This window comes from Colobus angolensis, unplaced genomic scaffold, assembly GCF_000951035.1.
Source record: "Colobus angolensis palliatus isolate OR3802 unplaced genomic scaffold, Cang.pa_1.0 Scaffold16, whole genome shotgun sequence".
NCBI lineage: Eukaryota > Metazoa > Chordata > Mammalia > Primates > Cercopithecidae > Colobus > Colobus angolensis.
This window is the reverse complement of record NW_012114710.1, coordinates 7644967-7666877: the sequence shown is the minus strand read 5'-3', so window position 1 is coordinate 7666877 and position 21911 is coordinate 7644967.

The following is a 21911-nucleotide window of genomic DNA, read 5'->3' as shown; positions in this document are numbered from 1 at the left end:
AAATACATGGAACTTGAAAACAAAAAGCGACAAATGTAGGGCACAATAAGGAGTACCTACCTGAGAAAAGCTAACTTTTGAGAAGCTATAGGAGATGTGGTTAGATTTTAAAATGGGCCAGTTTGTAAACGGCCATAAAAACTAAGTGAGGAATTTTGAAATTAATAAAAACAGTCTTTTATTTTTGGTGATTTTTTAATGTTTTCTTTTCTCTACAGATATCATACTTATTCCTTTTGGCTTCATAGCAATTCTCATGTATGCCTCAAATTTCAATTGAAATGCTTTCTCCTCCAGGATGTCTTCTCAGTATCTTCAGACACAGTTAAGCACACCCTCTTCTTTTCTCCCTTGGTGCTTAACAGGGAGAATGCAGCAAGTCTCCCATTAATCTAATGATTTCTCAACTATTTGTGTTCTCCAGTGAGTTGTGGAAACACTGGAGGATAGGAAATATGTTATGTGTGGTTTTTTGTATCCTAATATTCATCTTAATGTCTAGCACATAGCAGGCACTTAATAGATGTTTGCTACTTGAATGAATAAGCAACTGAATGGCTCTGTAGAAGAGAAATGATACTGAAAATGTTATCTGATAAGAACACAAGGAATGGACTGGAACAGGAAATATTTACATGCAGTCAGATTGTTCATGTCATAAATGCATCAGGAGTATGATTTGGACAACAAGTAGGAAGTGCTCAGTTACGTGCTGATGCTGAATCACTGATCATACAAGAATAGCTTAATCCTGTGACCCTGACTCTCCAAAGTTACCCTATCAAAAACCAGTAATGTGAAAAATTAGTTTAAATAGATTTAACAGATGAGACAAATATGATTTAATTTGAATCAAAGGTCTTGAGGCAAAAATTCTTCAGCATTTTTTTCTAATGAGGTTCATATCACTTAACAGGAAGACTTAGAAAAAAATTGCTAAACTGAACTGTTCAAATCTTTTGGATTTTTTTTGCTATGCATAGTCTGTAGCAATAATTAGAATTTACCATGGAAAAGTTCATTATATTGAAATCTACAAACAAACAACAAAAAAAACTATAGCACTGTGAGACCATACTTTCCCAAATCCATTTATTTTATTATGTCTTGCTCATCCCATAATGTACTATGACAATACGGCATTCTTGGGGGAGAAAAAGGAAAAGAATGAATTTCCATAGCCTTATACCTAACTGTAGCCTCAAGCAATAGAAGATTTTTAATGTGCCAAACAATTAAGATTCTCCATTGCACCAAATGAACTGGCCTAAATGAAATTTTATCTATTATACCTGGTGGAATCATTGCATCTCCCTTCCTAAAGAATAAGCCACTTATTAAGAATAAATTATATGTGGATTCAAGTTAAATCATTAATATTAAAATATATTTTTCTTTAAAAATTTGTACATTTATGAAATCATCCATTTTTATGGGAAGGAAGGATCATTTAATTGATTTCCACCATTGCTCAGTGAATACAACCAGCTTCAGGCAAAATCCATTAAAGGAACATCTCTACCAGAATGAAACACAAATTCAATGAACACTTATATGCAACATTTGGAAATTCAGGCTCCAGGCTGATGAAAGTGATTCAAATGACTGCCTCTCATTAAATGTTGAGAGCAAAACAGAACTGATACGTCACTCTAAAAGAGCAATTCTTTCAACTGTTATAGAGGGTAGTATAGTATCTTGAACATTTCTTTCTTATAAACAAATTAAGGTAATAATCAATGGAGTAATTCAATCATTACACAAGGTAATGAAAAGACTTAAGCAGAAAATGCATAAATTAATATACAGAGAATATATATTCTAAAATTAGAAAACAAATTAAAGAAGCCACATTAGTAAAACAGAACTAATGAATGCCATAAGATTTTTTGTTCTCAGTACTGTTCCCAAACATTAAATAAATCTAAATTTGTTCTTGTTTTATTAAAATGGCATGATATTTAAGAAAATGATTACAATAACATTTTAAATTGTGTGCTCCTTGTATTTGTATAATCAGTGAATATCACTTAAATTCATTTTCTATATTGATTTTTAAATTGTGTGTTTATTATATTGGTGGTATTGAGGAATATCACTTTAATTCATTTTTTATTTTTAACATGTAACCAAAAATCTCCTTCTATCTTTTAGATCATTTCAATAATATTGAACATATGTAGTCTGGAAAAGAAAGGATAAAAAATTGCTAGCTAATACATAAAGAGTGGTCAAAGAATGACTAGATGACAGGTAGTTTATGGCACAAGTTTTTTTAATAACATATTTTCTTGTCAGTCAACCAAGAGAAACAGGGAAGATAGTGCTTTCTGAAAGTACATAGGGAAGGTATGAAGAAAAGAAGGAGTAGGAATGATTTAACAGGTGTAATAGCTGAAGAGAGTGGTAAGATGAACAATGAGAATAAAGAAAGGAAAGAAGTAATGATGTAAATAAATATTACTCAGAAAAGGAAAAAGATCTAGCCAGGGTGCTCAGCAAATTCTCTCTACACCTCCTAGAACCCTACTATCCTATATATAGGACAAATCATGCCATCTAATGTATCTAAAGTTTCGAAACCTTCTCCATCCTAGGGACTTTGCCCTTCCCATTTTACCACTGGTATCCACTAGAGTACTTCCCTACCAGTGACTCTCAAAGTTTTCTAATTATGCTCCATACATGTGCTTCTCATGCCTACAAAAATCTAGCAAAAAAGAAAAAAGACTCAGAACTCTTAGGTCATCACAGGGATAGCTAAGAGGATTCATCTTTATGTCTTCCTTTACTAAGGAGTCTTTCAGTCTTGAGGTGATGGTCAAGATGGATGGTTCAGACCAAATAGATATCATGCAGAAGCATGGGTAGTTTGGAGGAAGAAGGTCTGTGTTCATTCCAGCCACCAGATCCACTATCTCTTCTTTTCCATCATGTTCTCTCCACAAGAAACTTCTTGTATTTCCACAAGAAACCTTTTAGTATTGCACTACCCAGGTTCCTTATTCTCTGGTTTTCATTTTGTTTTGGCTAATGAGAATGGCGGACAACAGTTGAAAGTTAGAAAAGGAGACATTGGGCATCACTGACTTTCCACCTGATTTGTCAGTCTGCTGCTGGCATTCAATGGGCATTGCCATCATCACAGCAGCCACTCCTCCTTGGATCCAAGCTGTCTCCCAGCTCCAACAACCAATTCTCTTCTCTTGCCCCTTCAAGCCTATGGGCAGTAATGGTTTCCCCTGAAGCCAGTCCCTGATATAGTAGTCTTTGATCATTTACTTTATTCTGCACACACAACAGTGATTGTTCTATTCATAAATGTCTCCCCAATTGAACTCCCCGAGTGTGCCATCTCTTTGCTGTCAGGACACTCACTGACATCACACATCATACTCCTTCCCTAAGAAGCTCTGGGAAAGCCAGAGGACAGAATGCCAAGGGGTCACTCTGAAGGGCAGAACTGGAAATGACCACTCTATGAACATCACCCCACTTCTTCTACTGACCAGGATGAATCTACTCAAGATATTTGCCAGAAATGATTGCAAGATCCCTCAGTATATATCCTACATGTTATTGACAAAGAAGAGGAGGTTACTAAGAATGTACAATGTGATATTGGTGGATATTTTAAATAAACAAATACAAATATTACCCATATCTTTACCCTGCAAAGATGTCAAGCAATATTTTAATGGTCATTCTATCATAGTTCCTTATTTATATTATTTCTTGCAATATTACAAGCTTCTATAGTTATAGAGGTTTTTTTCATTTGCTTTGCTTCCTTGATTGTTTGTTTGTCTCACTCACTGCACAGAAGTCATGTCTGCATTCTTTATCGTGCATCCGCAATATCCAAGCAGAGCACCTGGCACAGATAGTAATTCAATTAAAATATTTGTGAATGAATTATTAAAAATAGGTTTTCTTAAGTATATATTGTGCTCATAGACAAGAGGAAAAATCCAAAAAGGAATACAACTGCAATGGGGTATGATAAAATGATATGTACAAGGCAATAAATTGAGAACTTTATACCCATTATCCTTGTAATTGTCCTCACCATCCAATTGAATCATGTATTATTGTTATTCCCATTTACAGATTAGAAAATATTTTCAGAGATGATTAGTAACTCACCTAATTTCAAACAGCTAGTAAGTGAGAAATTAGCACTTGAGCTTATATTTATCTTATTCCACTTCACAGCAGTTATGAGTATTGATTCATTCAATTAATATTTATGTGAGTGCCTATTTTGTACCATATACTATTCTAGGAACTTGGCATATTGCAGTAAACAAAAGCAAAAAAATCTCTCCCTTTCCTTTGCTGGCATTCAAGGTTGCAAAGAAAAACAACAAAAGTCAATAAGATATATAATAAAATGAGTCTTTTTTTAAGACAAAGCAGAGTAGGGTTATAGAAATAATGAGGATACTGCTATTTTAAATTGAGTAGTCAGGGAAGACCATTCTGAGAGCTGAGCAGTTGTAGCCCATTTAACACCTCTAGGCACATTAGAAAAAGGCACATCTTCCTCCAGGCATATGCACCCTTTCCTTGGCCATCAGCATGGCTCTCTGTTTCCGCAGCAACCACACAGTCCAGGTTCTCATTTTCTCACATTTTGTTAACTGCAAGTTTTCTGATTTCTCTATCTACCTTCAGGCTCTTCCTCTCTTAAGCTTTCATGACCACTGCCATCAGATTAATTTTAATTAATCTTAATTAATCTGCCATAGCAAACCAAGGAGATGTTGGATTTCAGCCACCATTTTAATCTTACAATTGCAGCTTTGTGTAGAGTTCAGTTGATGCAATGGCCTATTTGAGGAGGGGATGTTTGATCAAAGGCCTGAATGAAATAAGGAAATGTGATGTAAAGAGCAATTAAAAAAAAAACTCTAAGACTAGAGCATGTTTGGTACATTGTAGGCACAGCAAAGAGACCAGTGTGGTGGGGCGAGCAAGAAAGGGGAAAGTGACATGAAAAGGGGTTGGAGAGGTGGACCTTATAAGCCTGGTAAGGACTTTGCACCTTATGCTAAGTGTAAGATAAAGCCATTAAAGTAGAAGGATATTTTCACTTAACAGGAAAAACTTCACATGAAGAAGTAAGATTTGACCTGAAAGCATAAGAATGAGTTGGAGTTGGCCGGGCACAGTGGCTCATGCCTGTAATCCCAGCACTTTGGGAGGCCGAGGTGGGTGGATCACGAGGTCAGGAGATCGAGACCATCCTGGCTAACACGGTGAAACCCCATCTCTACTAAAAATACAAAAAAATTAGCCGGGTGTGGTGGCGGGTGCCTGTAGTCCCAGATACTGGGGAGGCTGAGGCAGGAGGATGGCGTGAACCTGGTAGGTGGAGCTTGCAGTGAGCCGAGATCGCACTACTGCACTCCAGCCTGGGTGACAGAGCGAGACTCCATCTCAAAAAAAAAAAAAAAAAAAGAATGAGTTGGAGTCATCCCATAAATAGAGGTTCCACGTAGCAGGAATCTGCCAGGTTGGAGGGTAAGGTCTAACCACTCCCTTATCCTTGCCAAACCACCAGCAACAGCACCAGACAGGTTATCAGCAATATGGTATTTCTGGCTTTTCTCCAGATCTACTGAATCATAACGTGCATTCTAAACAAGATCAGCAGATGAATTATAAACATGACTAGGATGGTGGGTGATACCGTTTGTCTGTGTCCTCACCCAAATCTCAACTTGAATTGTAGTTCCCATAATCCCCACGTGTCATGAGAGGGACCCAGTGGGAGGTAATTAAATTATGGGGGCAGTTATCCCCATGCTATTTCTGTGATAGTGAGTTATTATGAGATCTGATGGTTTTATAAGGGGCTTTCCCCAACCTTCACTCTGTACTTCTCTCTCCTGCTGCCATGTGAAGAAGGATGTGTTTGCTTCCCCTTCAGCTATGATTGTAAGTTTCCTGAGGCCTCCCCAGCCATGCTGAACTGTGAGTCAATTAAACCTCTTTCCTTTATAAATTACCCAGTTTCAGGTATGTCTTTATTAGCAGCATGAGAACAAATTAATACAGTGAGTGGGAGGGAATAATGACTGGCCCAGCATTGCTGGATCCCAGGGATTAGGTGAGAGTGGGCATAGAGGCTTAAGAGGCTGAAAAGTTAGGTTGGACCCATTGGGAAGGGCCTTGAGCACCATGATTAAGAGTCTGGAGCATCTTGTCCAGAGAAAATGTTTCCAGCTTGCCACAGCATAATAACTGCCTCACAATTGTTAAGTAACACATCTGTGAAACTCTATATTTTAAAAAAGTAAAAAACTTTCTGATATTATTTCAAACAAAATCAAATAGGTTAACAAATACCAATAAATAGAAATGTATTCTTTTAAAAAAGTGGTCATATTTTTGTCTATTTGAGATAAAAACTATCATCTGATTATATATGATTACTCACCCCATGTTCATTGATATCTATATCTCAAAAGCCCTGAAATATGCTTAACAAAATGAGAAACAAAATAGCCCTTGTGTACATCAGTGAGTTGTTTATTCTTTTCATTTCTCATGTTCCAGAGGCCAGGTTACATTGCAAATATATTCTTTCTAGGAATGTAAATGTGATACATTAAAGGGCTTCTCCCTGTCTTTGTCTTGGCACAGAGGTTGCTCCACCTTCCCCTGCCTCTTATTAAACACAAAATAAATAGGGCTATTCAGAATTCATCACAAGGGGAAGGGGTCAGAATAACAGAGAAACTGACAAATGCAACATATGACTTGAATATTTTTACTAGCATAATGTTTTGCAAGATGACTTTTATTTTTCCTTGTTTCTTTAATCTCTTATCTTTTCTTGCTGTCATTTCAACAAGCTAGGTCTTCCAAGAGTAGCAGACTGGACAGACAGGGACAGTGGGTACACATGACCTGAAAGGTGCACAGAGGGAGCTTAGGAAGGGTACCATATGCAATAGAAAAAAACAGGGAGGTTCAGTCAGACCTCATTGGCCTCCAAAAGAGCTGGGATTGAAATCTTGGCAGGAGTTCAATAGGTAGGGACAGACTTCACTAGGGGAGGAAAGAGGGAACTGAAGATAGAGAGAGAATCATGTGCCAGACTAGAAAGCACCTTGTACATCAGGACGACAAGTCTGTACTTCAACCTGATCTCTCAGAAGCTGTATTAGTCCGTTTTCACACTGCCATAAAGAACTACCTGAGACCAGGTAATTTATGAAGAAGAAATATTTAATTGACGCAGAGTTCTGCATTGCTAAGGAGGCCTCAGGAAACTTACATTCATGGCAGAAGAAAAGGGGCAACAAGGACCTTGTTGACATGGCAGCAGGAGAGGGAGAGAGTGAAGGAGAAACTTCAAAACACTTTTAAACCATCAGAGCTCATAAGAACTCACTCACTATCATGAGAACAGCATGGAGGAAACTGCCCCCATGATCCAGTCACCTCCCACCAGGTCCCTCCCTTGACACGTGGAGATTACAATTCGAGATGAGATTTGTATAAGGACATAGAGCTGAGCCATATCAGAGGTATTCATGCCCACACCTTTATGTCTTCTCCTGTCCCATCCATACAGGTCATAATCAATTCTCATCTACAAAAGCTTTCTAAACATCTATCTCTCTTTCATTCTTGCCCCATCCTAGCCTCCAACTCTAATCCATTTCTCACAAAGCAGCTAGAGGATAAATCATACTTCTCCCTGTGAGAAGCCTTCAAAGACTTCCTAATGGTCTACCAATGAGATTCAAATTCATTACTACTGGGCCCAAAAATCTACATGGTCAGGGCATCAATTTCCTTCTTGCTGATACAGTACCTGGTTTTGTTCTTCCAATGTTGAAAGTTGTTTCCTATCTCAGTGCATTTTCATCAAACATTCCTTCTGCTAAAACATCTTCCTGCCTTCTATTCCACCTCGAGATTACAAGCTCTCTCTCACTCTTCGGGTTTCAGCCAACATAGCATGTCCTCAGGACACATCTTTCCTAATTGTCCATCTAAAATAGCCACTGCCCCAACTTTCTATCTATAATATTAACCTATCTATTTTCTTCATATATTTTAATCCTATTTAAAACTGTGTATCTATTTGTTGATATGCTTGTTAGCTCCCTCCCTCTATTAGTTTTCTAATACTGTACAACAAACTTAGCAACTTAACACACATTTGTTATCTCAGTTTCTGTAGTTCAGGAATCCGAGCAGGTATAGCACCATCTTCTGCAAAGCTGCAATTAAGGCTATTGGCCAGGACTGGGGTCAAATTTGGAGGCTTGACTGAGACAGGGTTTATTTCCAAGCTCACTTATATTTTTGGAAGAATCTATGTCCTTGCAAGTGTAAGACTGCACCTTAGCTTTTGAGGACAGCTAGCTAGAGGCTTCCTTTAGCTCCTGGTCACATAGGACTCTTAATATGGCCTCTTACTTCTTCACAGCCAGTAAGGAAACAGTTCCTAGAATAAGGCTCTAGCAAAAGGAAGTTTTCCACCAGAAAATTTAATTACAGAGTATCACCTCTGTCATATTCTATTGGTTTGAAACGAGTCACAGGTCCCAGTGACACTCAAGTAAGGGGATCGTACAAGGGTATAAACACTAGGAGGTGGGGATAATTGGGGCTGTCTTAAAGGCAGCCTTCCACAGTACAGCTTCTGACCACCAATGATTTATGCCCCTCCCACATGTAAAATACATTCATCTGCCTCTCAAGGTTTCTATTATAGCATCCTATTATGGCATTCTACATAACGTCAATTCAGTGTCCAAAATCTCATTATCTAAATGAGACTCAGGCAAGGATGAGAGACATGGGTGTGATACATTAAATAAGGCTACTAGGGCACAATTTCTCTGTCTGTGGACCTATAAAACCAAAAAGGACAAGTTATCTGCCTCCAAGACCCCGCAACTAGAATCTTTGCTCTGCAAAAGTGGAGGCTAAATCAATTTAATTCACTGCTTTATCTCAGGGTGAGCACTATACCTAACTCACTGGAAATACTTAGATAAATATGGCTGAATAAGGAATGTGTAGCTAAAGTTTCAGCAAACAGCCAGAGCCTAGTTCTGGGGTTTAACAGGAACCCAGATTTAAGACTCAAAGCTGAGAAACAAATAATTAGAACTAGATCACAGTAACTTGAACGTAAAACACAAAAGTAAAGGAAGGAAGGAAGGAAGGAAGGAAGGAAGGAAGGAAGGAAGGAAGGAAGGAGAAAGGAAGGAAAGAAGGGATAAGAAAGAGCAGGATCAGTAACAAAGGAGATGATGCTGATTCAGGTACTTACTGATAAGGCTTGGTAGTATCCCCACTGAAATCTTATCTTAAATTGTAGCTCCCATAATCCCCACATGATTGGGAGGGGTCTGGTGGGAGGTAATTGAATCATGGGGATGGGTTTTTCTCGTGCTGTTCTCATGATAGTGAATAAGTCTCATAACAGCTGACAGTTTTATAAAGGGCAGTTCCCCTGCACACACATTCTTGCCTGCCATCATGTAAGACATGTCTTTGCTCCTCCTTCATCTTCCACCATGATTGTGAGGTCTCCCCAGCCATGTGGAACTATGAGTCGATTAAACCTCTTTTCTTTATAAATTACCCAGTCTCGAGTATTTCTTCATAGCAGTATGAAAATGGACTAATACAGTAAATTGGTACCAGGAGTGAGGCACTGCAATTATGATACCTGAAAATATGGAAGTGACTTTGGAACTGGGTAACAAGCAGAGGTTGGAAGAGTTTGGAGGGCTCAGAAGAAGACAGAAAAATGTGGGAAAGTTTGGAACTTCCTAGAAAGTTGGAGGGCTCAGAAGTCAGGAAGATGTGGGAAAGTTTGGAACTTCCTAGAGACTTGTTGAATGGTTTCAACCAAAATGCTGATAGTGATATAGACAGTAAAATCCAGGCTGAGGTGGTCTCAGATGGAGATGAGGAACTTCCTGGGAACTGGGGCAAAGGTGACTCATCATGCTTTAGCAAAGAGACTGTGGTATTTTGCTCTTGCCCTAAAAATCTGTAGAATCCTGGACTTGAGAGAGATGATTTAGGGTATCTGGCAGAAGAGGTTTCTAAGCAGCAAAGCATTCAAGAGGAAGCAAAATATAAAAATTTTGAAATTTTGCAACCTGATGATGCAATTGAAAAGAAAAACCCATCTTCTGGGAAGAAATTCAAGTCTGCTACAGAAATTTGCAAAAGTAACAAGAAGCCAAATGCTAATTACCAAGACAATGGGGAAAATGTCTCCAGGGCATGTCAGAGATCTTCATGGAAACCCTTCCTATCACAGGCCTAGAGGCCTAGGAGAAAAAAATGGTTTCCTGGGCCAGGTCTAGGGCCTCCCTGCTGTGTTGAGCCAAGGGACTTGGTGTCCTGAGTCCCAGCTGCTCCAGCTGTGGCTAAAATGGGCCAAGGTACACCTCAGGCCATGGCTTCAGAGGGTACAAGCCCCAAGCCTTGGCAGCTTCCATGTGGTGTTGAGCCTGCAAGCATGCAGAAGTCAAGAACTGAGGTATGGGAACGTTCATCTAGATTTCAGAGAATGTATAGAAACACCTGGATATTCAGGCAGAAGTTTGCGGCAGGGGTGGAGCCCTCATGGAGAACCCTGCTAGGGCAGTGCAGAAGGAAAATGTAGAGTTGGAGTCCCCAGACAGAGTCCCCACTGGGGCACTGCCTAGTGGAGCTGTGAGAAGAGGGTCACTGGCATCCAGACCCCAGAATGGTAGATCCACTGACAGATTGCACCATGCACCTGGAAAATCCACACTCAATGCCAGCCATGAAAACCACTGGTAGGGGGGCTATACCCTGCAAAGCCACAGGGGCAGAGCTGCCCAAGGCCATAGGAGCCCACCTCTTGTATTAGCATGACGTGGATATGAGACATGGAGTCAAAGGAGATCATTTTGGACCTTTAGGATTTATTGACTGTCTTATTGGATTTTGGACTTGCAAGGAGCCTGTGGCCCCTTTGTTTTGGCCAATTTCTACCATTTTGAATGGGTGTATTTATCTAATGCTTATACTCCCATTGTATCTAGGAAGTAACTAACTTGCTTTTGATTTTACAGGCTCATAGGTGGAAGGGACTTGCCTTGTCTAGATGAGAATTTGGACTTAGGCTTTTGAGTTAATGCTGAAATGAGTTAAGACTTTGGGGGACTACTGAGAAAGCATTATTGGTTTTGAAATATGAGGACATGAGATTTGGGAAGGTCTGGTGGCAGTACGATATAGTTTGGCTATGTCCCTACCCAAATCTCATCTTGAATTGCAGCTCCCACACCCTCAATGTGTTGTGGGAGGGACCTGGTGGGAGGTAATTGAATCATGGGGAGGGTGTTTCCCATGCTCTTCTCGTGACAGTAAATAAGTCTCATGAAAGCAGATGGTTTTATAAAGGGCAGCTCCCCTGTGCACACACTATTGCCTGCCACCATGTAAGATGTGCCTTTCCTCTTCCTTCACCTTCCGCCATGATTATGAGGCCTCCTCAGCCATGTGAAACTGTGAGTCCATTAAACCTCTTTTTCTTTATAAATTACTCAGCCTCAGGTATTTCTTCATAGCTGTATGAAAATAAACTAATACACTCATGTTGTTTCATTAATCCATACAGTAAACATTTATAAGGTCCTATCATGATGCTACAAATTGTGGTACCATAGGCATAATAGTGGACAGGATACAGTCCCTGCCTTCAAAGAACTTATAGTCTAATGGGAGAGATTCAATTCAAAATGTTACATTCTCAAATAAATAAACAGAGAGTTAGTGAAAACAAATGGGAAGAATAATTATCCTCATGTAAGAAAGTAGCAGGGAAATTATCCCAGAGTATATGACTCTAAGCTTAGTCTTAAAGATTAAGTAGAAGTTAACCCGACAACTACAATCTGGGTTGTGGTGGGAGAGGGAGGAAAGATGGGCAAGCTTCCGGGAAGAGAGAAGAAACTCATGTTAAATTCCAGCAGTGAAAGAAACATGGCACAAGCAGGGAACTAAAAGGGCTGGAGTACAATTAGATGAGGAAAAGTGCTGAAAAGGTAGGCTGCACGCTTGGCCAAGTTCCAAGGACAGTGGAGAGCAATTAAAGAATTTCAAATAAGGAAACAAAGTCAAATTTATGTTTCAGAAAGCTCACTTTGATTTCAATATGGATAATTCACGGGAGTGGGAACAACCTAAAGATGGAGATACTAGTTGTTAGGAAGAAGCTGTTGCTGGAATCTAAGAAATGGAGGAGGCTGGAAAGGTGGAGGCAAAGAGCACAAAGAGAATTGAGCAATATTGAGAAAGTAAATGGATAGGAGGAGTTAGGGTTGGTTGAATGTGCTGGGGCAGGGTGACAAGGGAGGGCAGTCAGCAGTGAGACAGGAAATAAGGATAAGTCCCAGTTACTTATCTCTGAAAACTGGGTGAATAATCATACCATTTGCCTAGGGAGCAAACAAAGCAAGAGTAGAGAAGTAAGATGGGGGACAATTAAATAGAGGTGAGCCAGGCTGGAATATTTTAGTTCTGAATGTCCTCTGGGATTTCCAAGTGGAGAGGCCTGAAGATAGTTGGATATTCATGACTCTAGAGATCAAGAGAAAGATTTGATCTGGGATCCTGATTTTCCCTAACTGAAGAAAAAGATTGGTGACAGAATGTAAGGATGAATAAATGACTGGTAATGGAAAACTGAGAGATGAATGCTACCTGCTGCAAAATTCAGGCACTAGAGAAAATAAATATAGCAAATATTTTCCTGAATATTCTTACAGCTTTTCTAATTTGTTATTCCACAGTATAATATATAAAACATCCGTTTAGATTTCCAAATTGTGTTCATCTATGTTCCCAATGGAAAGAATATTAAATGTCAATACTATATAAAAAGGTATAAATCCTAAAAACAAAGGAAAAATGAATGGGGACAAGAGTTAGTGAAAAGTATCACCAAATGTTAAGATGTGGAAAGCAAATCGTTGAGTGGCAACTGAATTTGTAGGTAAATGGAAACTGAAACTTAGGAGCTTATACTGGGAGACAATGCTGAAAAGTGGGCTTTTCCCAATGGATCACTGGAAAGATTTGGAACTTGAGACAACACCAGGCACACTGGTCAGCCATAGTGAGTTTTGGAGCTGGGAAATTGTTGAAAAATCTACATAATCAGACCTCTTGCTTCCTGTCCCTCTCCTTGACCTGCACAGCCAGGTTAATACCCCTTTCCAACCTCCCCAGCAAACCAGATGTCTAGTCTCTACCTCCACCACTCAGTAAAACCTTGCACTCATCCTCCAAGCCCATGTGTGATCCCATTTTTCCAGTACACTAGGGCGAGAACCCAGGATACAAAAAGCCCTCTGTCTTTGCTAAGGCAAAGGGTCTAATTGAGCTGATTAACACAAGCTGCCTGCAGACAGCAAAGCTGAAAGAGTATACTGTAACACATATCCACTTGAGCCCCAGGAGTTGTAAATACTCACCCCCAGACGCTGCCATAGGATCAGAGCCCAAAAACGCTCTCCACAATCTCTGCAGCTGCCTGTCCACAGGCTCCCCTGGGGGCGTATGAGCAGCAGGGCACCAAAGAAGCTAGCCACGCCCCTGTCACATGCCCTGTGAGGAGAAAAAGGGACCTCTCCCTTTTCACCATGCTCCCCAGAAAATTTGGATCTTCTTGAATTCTTTATCCCTCTAGTGGAGGTTTCTACCAATGAAAGGACCTGGGAAGTTCTTCAAATCCAAAGGTGCTGGCTGGGAAGATGAGTGCAGAACGGAAGCCCAGTCTTGCTCCTCCATAGGGCTGCAATTGCCCCCAACAGCTGTCAGAGTTCCAGGTACGTGACCCCCACTGAACTCCCTTGCAGCAACTAGAGAGTATTGTTACATGGCCATGTAATTCTCAAGCCTACCATACCCTCTGTTTTCCTAATACTACCTGAGGGACTCAAATTACAAACAATACTTCTTTGCTTTTACCCTGCTAGCCAGAACCTAGGTGACCTACGAAGGTTAGTAAACCCATCCAAATTGCTGCACCTTTTTGCTTCTCCTTGGCTGACTCAAATCAGCAACTCTAGGACCAAAAAACTCCTCTCTGAAATCATGGGACAAAGTTGAAACTCTGCTGTTAGCTCTGTGGCTTTGATAATTTACCCATCATTCTTTCTTGTAGTTTCTTGTACTTTTCTGCTTTACCTCACAGACTTGAGAGAGAAGCCCCAGTTTTCATAATAGAAAATTCCTCCTATCCCTGGAAGAAGTTTTCTTTTCTTTTTGCATAAATATACATTTTCTTGGTCACCTCTGAAATTATTTCTTCATCAGTCCTCTCAGATTTTTATTTTGTTCCATTGTTTTCCTTTACTTCAACTGATCTTACAGATCTCACAGATCTTACAGGCAGCTCATTTCAGTTTCTTGCTTATTCCTAATCATATGCTTCTGAAATTATATGTTCATGAAAACACACACCACAACACACATACTTACACACATGCGCACAAGTGCTCATTCCTGGATGGACGTTTTATTGTTACCATAGAAATATATCAGTTTCCTATCCAGTGAAAAAGCTGAATCATGACTGACAAATATTTATTTCATCTTATATTTGATTATTCCATTTTTAACATCTATGGCAAAAATTGATATTTTGTTTTCAATGTCTTTTTAGTTCAACTTTTTTCTTTTAAAGATAACAGTTCATGCCCACTCAAAACAAACAAACAAAAAAAGCATTGAAACTATTAATGTAATTTGGACAATTATCCTAATAAGCTAGTTTCTAAATAGGTAGATAAAGAGTTAATATGTATAAAATTTTGGTGTACCATTGGGTACTGCTCTACATTGTATTTTTGTTAACCAATATGCTCACCTTAATATCATTATTAAGGACTCCTCTAGTTAATCACAAGATGTGTGTGCCTGTTAATCTGCCTAACACAATTTCTGTGATTCATGTGGACAAAGAAATTTAGAAACTACCACTAAATGGAATACTTCAGTAACATTCACCAAGTCTTGGGGGTGATTCAACAGTTCTTATATTTCTTTACATTTCTGGATGACTTTTCGGTTTTCAAAGCATTGTTATTTATGTGACAGGGTGTGAGGATTCGACCGCCTTTATTATGAAAACAACTATTTTGCTCATGTATCTATTCAGTGCTGCATTAGAAAGTTAGAATGTATACATATACATATATATTTTACCCACACTTCCTAAGAATGTTTGAAGCTTAAGCTTTTCTTAACTTCAAAGAAAGAAAACCAGATTTTAGCCTGATACTAGTTCTAACTTTGAGTTTAACGGCAAAACAAGGCCTTTTATAAAAGCAAATGAAAATAGATGGTTTTAGAGGTGGCAAGAATTTATGTGAAAAAATAGAGTTTAGTGAGGGAATTACTGAGGAGGAGTGAGTTTATTTGATGATTGGCTGGGGCTCTGGGAGTCTGAGGAGAAGGAAAGGCTCTGGCCTGAGTAAAAGTTCAAGTATTTTTCAGGTGTATGAAGTGATTTCTCTATTGACTGTCCACCAGGAGTGATGACTTTACATGGCACCTAGAACATCTCCAAGCCCAGTACCCCTGAACATCCATCAACCTAAAGAGGGACCCCCGGGACTGGCAGAGGAATGACAGTGAGAATTCCCTTACCAGTACTTGGTGGGTAAACTGAATAAGCCCCAGACCCTTGTTCTGGTACAGGAATCCTGGGCTTGGGACACTATGTTGACCATAACTTATCTCACTGAGCCCCACAAGACCCCAGTTATGGGGGTTTCACATATCTTTGTTATCCCCATTTCCACAGATGAAGATGAAATCACATGTGGTTAGGATCATGGACTTGGGGGCCAAGAAGATTTGAACTCTGATTCCATGTTATTCCTTAGAAGTCATGTGTTTAGCAAGTCATATTTGGTTTCTCTAAGCCACCTTTTCCCCATCTGGAAAAAATAGGCAAAATATCATAGCACATGCATTTATAGGATTATTGCCATGAGCTCATGAAAGTGAGCTCATGCAAGTAACAAATGTAATAATCCAGAGGCTAGATCATAATAAGTATTCAATAAGTATAAGCTCTTGCTAGCATTAGGTAAAGCACAAAAAGATGAAGTGACTTGTTCAAGATAGTGTGGCTGGTTAGTAATAGCATCAGGGATCTCTCCACCAGCTCACATTCCTTCTGAGACATCAACATGGTATCCCTCCTGGGAGTTGGCAACATCAGTGGAGAGCCTCCTTCAGGCTTTACCAACCTAACTGATTATACCTAGAAGGGATATTTGGTTCGTTTGTGCTTTTTGTCACCAGGCTCAATCAAACAAGCAGACTGTGTGCTTAGTCATTGCTCCTGCCTCCAATCTGTTCTTCACTCTACATAAAGAGAAACAGAACTCTTTAACTGGAAGTCAAGGCCTGTTACCACCTGCCCATGAACTTGCTCATCAGAAATGTTGTTAACCATGACATCTTCTGGGACCCCTTGTAGCAGCTGGACTCCACTTTCTCTGTGCCTTGAGGACTGGAGATTCATTTCTGCCTCCATGCATTGCCTATATCATCTTCTCAGGGATGGGGCAACCAGTGTCTCTGTTTGCCTGTCACAGTCTCATTTTATGCCTCATGTCCAAGTATAATTACTAACAGCACCACTTCCACTCTTAAGAGTGGCCTGAATTGAATCATACATTATATAATCACTATATTTTGGCCTCTCCAATCTGAAAGCCCCTCTTGACTACTCTCCATTCAACCAAATCCTGCTAGTTCTTCACGAGTCAACTCAATCCTACCCCTGCATCAACTTTTCCCAACTATTCTTTATATAATGATTTTCCTCTATCTGGATCATTTACAGGGTTGCACTAGATTCTGTCATGTATTTTTCACGTAGTTGTCTTCCATTTTTATTGAATTCTTAAATGTCATTTATAATAATGACATTTATATAATAATAGCTTGGGATTCTACAGTTCTCTAAGAACCAGTTTTCTGCAATGAAGAATGTATGTAATAATACATTTGTATAGAAATAAGGCCAGGTGTGGTAGCTCATGCCTATAATCCCAGCACTTTGGGAAGCCAAGGCAGGCAGATCACTTGAGGTCTGGACTTTGAGATCAGCCTGGCCAACATGGCGAAACCCTGTTTCTACTAAAAATACAAAAATTAGCTGGGCACGGTGACAAGCATCTGTAATCCCAGCTACTCAGAAGGCTGAATCAAGAGAATTGCCTGAACCCAGAAGGCGGAGGTTACAGTGAGCTGATATCACACCATTGCATTTCAGCCTGGGTGACACAGTGAGAATCTGTCTCAAAAATAATAATTACGATAAATTTATATAGAAATAAATAAATCTTCAGCTAAATATTGCTTCACCTATGAAGAAGAAAAATCTGTTATCCCTCCCTTTTCTATTTCTCTTAGTACTCAACAATTTCATGATTAGTTAAAAAATGGTATTTATCCCACCCCCCATTTAAACACTGCCAAATATTCTTCAATCTAAATTCCTCCTTTCCCCTTTTTTCATCATTCAATTGCTCATTACGTCCTGTGAATTCTGTCTCCAGAAATATTTCACCTCTGCTTTTTTCTTCCTTCCTATTGTCAGGGCCTTCCTTTGTACTCTTCATCTTCTGCTTATCAGATGACTGAATTAACATCCTTACTAGTTTCTCTGTATGTAGTTAATTTACTATCATAGAACTTTTGCACTACTATTTATGTGGTTTTCTAAAATTTAAATGTAACCAGACTCCTTCCCTATGGGAAAATCTTTACATGCCATCCCATAAACCACAGGAAAAATTCCAAATTCTGAGGTATAGAATGATACAAGCTCATGTCATTCAGGATCGTTTTAGTTATAAGTGAAAGAAAACCACAATTAAATTTACTTTTGGAAGGTATATATTGGCTTAGATAATTGAAAACATAGGGGCATAATTTCTTCAATGACAGCTTGATCAAAAGGTCCTAAGGACACTGCCAGGACTTGGTCTTGCTTTGCCCCTACTTTTGCACTACTCTACATCATTCTTGGACTGCACATGGTTGCCAATAATTCAAATTTGTAGAAGAAAATAGAATAGATGTGTTTTTCAATAGCTTGAATAAAAGTCCTATGCCTTTTGGGGTTACCTGTTTGCCACTGAACCAGTCACTGTTAGAAAATACAATTTTGTTTTAATTTGCCAGTGAAAGATACCCAGCTCTAGAGCCTGGGAATGGAGCCAATACCTTCAGAAGCAGGTGGACTGAGAGTGAGGAAGAGTTTTAGTTACCCAGAATAAAACTGAGGTACTTATATCAAAAGATAAAGCCAGTGGGAAATTCTGGATTGCTGGCAGCAGTGCAAGTATCATCATTTTTGGATCTTCCAAGATCTGCAGGCAGCTAGAAAGCAAAACCAAAAACTACTGGACAATAGATTTGTTACCAAAAAAAATCTAAAGGATGAGGTATCCATTGTTAAAATGAAAGTAAGTGGAGACAAACCTTCAATAGCCATAAGACCTGCATGATATTGGTCTTGCAGGAGGAAGCAGAAGGAAACAAAAGGATGCTTACTGAATCAAAGAACAAGAAAACCCCCAAAATAACCAGGAGTCTGGAAAGCAATACAGGACTAATCGAGAAAAACAGAAAATGAATAAAATAAATGAATTCAAGGAAAGTGTGAAGGAAATGAAACATTCTAGCACATGTGAACTTTCAAAATGGATTTTCTAGGGCTTTCTCCCAGAGAAAATCTCCACACTCCAGAGAAACTGCTAGGAGTGGAATCAGAATTAAGTAGGATAGGAGAGTCCAAGTTTTATAAACTTAATGTCAAATATGTCATCCCAGCACTTCTCCTGTATTCTATTTGTTGGAAGCAAGTTACTAATCCAGCCTCAAGGAGAGGGGATTATACAAGAGTGTGCATGCAGAAGGTGAGTACCACTGAGAGTCATTTTATAAGCTGCCTATTGCAGAGTTCATTCTAAGAGGTAACAGGAAAGATTCAAAGAGGAGCCAACATCTGTGGGTCTTGAAACATGTGTAAGTGTTCATCAAGAAGACCAACATGTAAAGGACATTCTAGACAGAGAATGCAGAACACCCTTGGAAACACCTGTTCCCTTCTGGGAAAAGCAGGACTGGAAAGTAAAGGCCATGATTAGAATGTTTCTGAAAGACAAATCTGGAGATGTAGAGAAAAGTCCAGTTATGGGCCTGTGCCTTAGTCAGTTTTGGCTCCTATATAAAAAATTCCACAGACTGTGTGGCTTATACAATAGAAATTTATTTTTCACAGTTCTAAAAACTGGGATGTACAAGATCAAGGCACTGTCAGATCCAGTGTCTGGTGAAGCCACTTTTCCTGGTTTGCAGGAAGAGTGGTTTGCATGTGGCTCTCTTTTTACATCCTCACATGCTGGAGAGAGAGAGGGGAAGCAAACCCTCTCATGTCTCTTCTTATAAGGACACTAATCTCATCACAAGAGCTCCATCTGATGACATAATTGCCTCCCCAAAGCACCATCTCCAAATACCATCACATTAGGTATTAGGGAGAATATAAACATTCAGTTTGTAACAACATAATATGATACCATCTGATCCTTATGCTTGGATGCACTGAATTGACAGCATTTTTTACAAAATTGATTAGTATTGTTGAGTTTATTTTCAGATGGTCAATGTAAGACATTTTTCCAGCTTTTGTGGCTTCCTATTTTTATTCGGAGGAATGTGGTCACACCAGAAACACTGCAGCTTTTGACCACCATTCTCTCTCAAGTTTGACATATTCCATCTTAAACTAGCCTGTTGTAAACAAAGATCTATGTTCCCAGTTATAATGGTGGGGTCAAATATGTTCAATTTTCATCAACAAACTGTTTGAGATGCAAATTATGGAATGGATAACTACTATTCATTGAGTCGTTCTTATATTCCTTTCTCCTATCATTTGTTGAAAGTTAAATTATAGCTGTAAAATATAATTTAGAATAAATAAGGATCTTTCCACCTCGAATTTTCAAAGTAAGAGAAAATAAATAGAAGGAAAAAGGACCACAGACTACCTGAGAACCACAGATTAAGAATCCATGGTGTACTTGAACATGTGTGGCACAATAGAAAAGGGAAGAAAATCTCAAAAACATGCTAAAGAAGAATTTTGGGCTGGGTGCAGTGACTCATGCCTATAATCCCAGCACTTCAGGAGGCCGAGGTGGGTGGATCACAAAGTCAGGAGTTCGAGACCAGCCTTACCAATATGGTGAAACCCCGTCTCTACTAAAAATACAAAAAATTAGACAGGTATGGTGGCAGGCGCCTGTCATCCCAGCTACTCAGGAGGCTGAGGCAGGAGAATTGCTTGAATCCGGGAGGTGGAGGTTGTAGTGAGCCGAGACCGTGCCACTGCACTCCAGCCTGGGCAACAAAGTGAGACTCCATAAAAAAAAAAAAAAAAAAAAGTGATGAAAAAGAAGAAGAATTTCATTTGCAATGTTTGCCTTGGGTCAAAAATATAAGCCTGTTTTAGGAGAGTCTCATTATCTGACATTATTTTCTTCCCCTGTACTCTCATAGAATTTTGCTTGTAACTGCTAAAATACTTATTACAGTCCACCCTATTAGAGTTGCAAATTAATATGCCTACTTCTCCCACTAAATAATGAGCCTGGGAGTGAAGAGATCTTGTCTTATTTGACTTCATATCTCTGTCTAAGCATTATGCTTAACACAGAGAAGTTTCTCCATGAATGTGAAAGACTTGACATGAATTCAAACAAAGACTTTAAAAATATAGTTTACAAGAAGGCAATCCCAGAAGAATTGCTCTTATAATTAATATGGTATCACATAATGGAAGATCAGTTTTCAAACTTCTGTCACTCAAACCACCCAAGAGTACAGGTTTTAAAATATTCAGTGATTAAATGTTTTAACTGTATGAAATTTATTTTCAGCAAATTAATTGTTCACTAACTTATATACATTCATAAACTTAAATTTCCCTTATGTAGCAGTGGCTATTCATCTATTCTTATATTAATTTTTGATTACCAATTATAGTACCTACTAAGTTACCAGCTATTATTTGCTGAACACTATGATAAGTGATTGAAATGACTTCTGACACAAATTATCCAGAGTTAGGCCAAACTTCACAGGTTAAGGGAACAGTCCTACATGACAGACTACACCCACTTCAGACACCAGCACAAGTTCAAAGGTCCATATGCCACCCTTATTTCTGACCAGATGGCTATAAATTCAGGGCTTCTCACTACCCTTTCAGTTTCAACAATTTGCTGGCACAATTTGTAGAATTTAGAAAAGTACTATTCTTACAGTTTTATTGTAGCAAAACTGAAGCAGCCAAATCAGAACAAGCCAACATAAGAGATGCACAGGGAAAAATCTGGGGTGTCCTAAATGCAAAGTGTCCATTGTCTTTCCTTTTGGCATCAGGACACATCCCAAAACATCAATGTGTGGCAATTCACCAAAAGTACTGTATGATACAATACAGAGCACAGAAAGCTCACCTGATGATATGGTTTGGCTGTGACCTCACCCAAATCTCATCTTGAATTGTAGCTTCCATAATTCTCACTTGTTGTAGGAGGGACCCAGTGGGAGGTAGTTGAATCATGGGGGCAGGTCTTTCCCATGCTGTTCTCATAGTAGTGAGTAAGTCTCATGAGACCTGATGGTTTTATAAATGGGAGTTCCCCTACACAAGCTCTCTCTTGCCTGCCGCCAGGTAAGATAGCCCTTTGCTCTTTCTTCATCTTCTGCCATGATTGTGAGGCTTCCCCAGTCATGAGTCCATTAAACTTCCTTCCTTTATAAATTACCCAGTCGCAGGTATGTCT